This window comes from Callionymus lyra, chromosome 3 (assembly GCF_982586985.1).
Source record: "Callionymus lyra chromosome 3, fCalLyr1.hap1.1, whole genome shotgun sequence".
In the NCBI taxonomy this organism is placed as follows: domain Eukaryota; kingdom Metazoa; phylum Chordata; class Actinopteri; order Syngnathiformes; family Callionymidae; genus Callionymus; species Callionymus lyra.
In genome coordinates, this window is record NC_141820.1 from 16,472,885 (window position 1) to 16,476,227 (window position 3,343).

The following is a 3,343-nucleotide window of genomic DNA, read 5'->3' on the forward strand; positions in this document are numbered from 1 at the left end:
CAATTAACTATTGCTTAAAAATAATAATAATTATTTATGTCTAAGATTTTATTTTTCATGTTTAAAGTTGCACAATTGTACCCAAGCAAATTCCCAATATTCGGAAATCTTCACTGATAATCACAATAAAAGATTCTGATTTATCACAATAAATGTCAAATCCATGAATCTAAATTTACTTTTATACATTAGCTGCAAAAAAAACCTCCAATTGGATTTTATTATTGAAACTCAACAAAACTTAAACTCTATAAAAAAAACACTCCACTAATAAAGTTATGTAAGACCATTAGTGCTTGTTCTAAATAACAGATTTTCACTTAAATACACATTTCATCCCCTGGCAATATTTTGTTATTGCCTTTTTATTTTACGTCGTGTATATATGGAAGAAAAATGTACATTAAGTTTAAGTGAACAACCTAAAAATCATAGGCTTTACGTTTGTTATAAAGGGTGAAATACATCCATACGTTAATTACAGCAAGAATAAGTCCTAAGTAAATGTTAAAGAACGTAAAAGATCTATTAAAATATGTTGTTAGAAAAATATTTAATTGGTCAGATATAACATTCCAAAAAGTTAGCGCTAAAGAATAAGTATTTGGGGTTTTTTTTCCGGATATTCCAGCATAAACTCCAGTGTTTATAATATCACAACCAGAAAAAACTAACTAAAATGTAACACTGTGTTAAATAAACAATGAATGCAAAACATTTGAAGCCGTTACCACAAGGTTGTTTTTATTTGCATACGAATCAAACGTCGCCTTTTATTTGCTTAATATAGTCTCAACCATTCATGGAAGATCTCCTCTCCTGACCACTAGATGGGGGTCAGAAACAAGAAACCAGATGTGACACATTTATTTATTTTATTCACACATTCATGAGTGCACAGGCCGAGGGTGTGGACTAAACTGGATTACTTATATATACATAACCAATATACCTTAAAACCGGACAATAAACTGCTAGTCTTTTATGTATTAAAAAAAATTGGATGAGTTCCGGTTTAAATGTGTTTTTAGTAAAATATGTGTATAGTATCACATACTTCATTCATTTGTTTTATTATTTAATTTACAAAAAATAATAAAGTTAGTGCCACTGTTTAAAAGAAAGGGTTTAAAAAAACCCGCAGGTAAATCTCGGCGTTATTTCCCGTCATATCAGCGCAAAAACAACAAAGACGTGTAAAGTTATGAAAACAGGAAACAATCCCAGGAGCGCGCACTAGACCGCGTTCACACGACCCCTTGCGCGTGCACGCTCGCCACCGCCCAAAGTGCGCTCACGCGTCCAAAAAAAAAAAAGTAAACGAAATCCCGGTCGCCATCTTGTTTCTCTTCGACACAACAATCGGCGGCTTCGTTTCTGCGGACAACGAAGCAGCCTTTTGGCAAATATCGCAAAAACTAATTTGTGTTCGAAACAACAACAAAAAAGGATATGTATCGAGTCGTTAAGAGTATATCCACGAGGTAGATCGACGCCACGGTCGCGATCCATTCTAAGAGTCCGGCCAGTAGCTAATGGCGCCTTCTTCTTCACCGTTGATCTCCGGCTGCGCCCCTCTCCCCTCTCAGCTCAGGCCCCGCCCTCAGCGAGTCGAGCGATGATGTCACCGGAGAGGAACTACTTCCAAAAAAAAGGGAAAACGTTACCACCATTTCTCCCCCTTTTTTTTTTTTTTTTTTTAACAATGGCGACGCTACTGCCCATAATCTCTTTTTGGTTTACACGCTTTTCATGTCAACTTACATTATAAACAAATATGAATTAAAAAAAAAAAGGCAACACGCGTCAAGGGAAGTCGCTTCCGGTCTCGTCACACTGATACAATAACATACCAAATACTGCGTCATAACCACAAACACTAGAAGGAGCGCGTTTCCGTCTTGACGGGGAGACTATGGAGGCGATCACTGCTCCCTCTGTGTTCCTAGATCTCCTAGTGTCGACCCGTCGTCCTCCTCCCCCCCATTTTTTTGTACCTCTACGCTCGAACCCCGGCAGCCCGAGCGACGGCAAAACGCAGCACTCCGGCCTCAGCGCGCATGCGCGGGGAGATGCGGGTTTTGGGTGGGGGAGGGTCACAGAGATGGAAACGATGAGGACATCCTCGCAGAACATATGATGTCAAAGTGGTCTCCTCTCGCGGCTTTAGTGTGTGGGGAGCAGACATGGATGCGGAGGATCCGACACTTTTTTTTTATTATTCTTTTTTAAAGGAATATAAAAGCGCGGGACTGAATCTATATACTAAAATTGTGACCCCCCTCCCACGTGACAGTTCTGTCTTTGTAGCTCATAGTCTTGTTTTGTTTGGCAGTGACCACTCGTCAATGTCAAAGGTTGAAATCTATCATCTTAATTAAAAACTTCTATATCTCTTATAAAAAATTGCTGCTCTTGTATAAGGAATTACATAATAGTTCCCACTGTGTCGAGTAGCCACATTATATCATTATATACATATATATTCTTCCTTTAACCCCCCCAAACTACTGACTTTTTTCATACTTTAATGAAAGTTGTAGGCTTGTGAATGGCCAGGTTTATTTGTGTAACTTACATAAAAAGTTATTGTTATTTGTATACTTTTTATGTAGGAAAAAAAGACTGAATAAAATGTGATTATTTTTGCTTAAAAAGAAGCATTTTGTTGTAAATATTCATGCAATGTTTAAATACTCATCAGCAACTATTAGATAAACTATTGCAGATTAAAATATGTCAATATTATCACCCAAAAAAGAGTAGTAATTAAACATTCACATTGATTCATTGTCAACATCTCGTCCCGGTGCAACAGTGTGGAAAGTGTCATCACAGAAACATCTGCTTAAAATAACATCTATAGGCTATTTAGCGATCGATATTTTTTAGCAGAATGTATATATTTGTTAATTATTGCCTGGGGGGGTCTGACAGACAGGATACAAAAGCACATAGTTTACATTTCTGACAAAACAAGTTCTACTTTAAACACAACCTCCCCTGATACTCGTTTTATCCTTGAAGTTAATTGTGGAACAAAAGTGTTTTGATCCAATTCCGGAAACTTTTAACTGTAGTAGTATAGTGGCCTACATATAAATATAAACATCAAGTTTTAGAAAGTGCATTTACAATTTTCCAATATTTCAATCTTTTAATTGTATGGATCCCTTCACAATAATAAATGTGTTTTTTAAATAACATTCATTCGCAGTTCTCAACGCTAAAAGAAAACATCTTTAACATAAGTTAAAAGTGGACGACATACAGTATATATGGCAGACCTCGTGAGCGCGCCGCGAGCGCGCGCATCGTACCCCTGTAAAGTGGAGCGTGCAGC

At 37.1% G+C, this 3,343-nt stretch overlaps 1 long non-coding RNA gene across 1 annotated transcript; it reads right to left on the bottom strand.

Moving 5' to 3' along the window:
* Nucleotides 1-717: 717 nt before the first annotated feature.
* Nucleotides 718-2,098, bottom strand: LOC148083394 (uncharacterized). Its single transcript, XR_015710740.1, has 2 exons — nt 1,854-2,098; nt 718-1,638 (listed from the first exon to the last, which is right to left on the bottom strand). It is a non-coding gene; the product is annotated as an uncharacterized LOC148083394 (long non-coding RNA).
* Nucleotides 2,099-3,343: the final 1,245 nt, after the last annotated feature.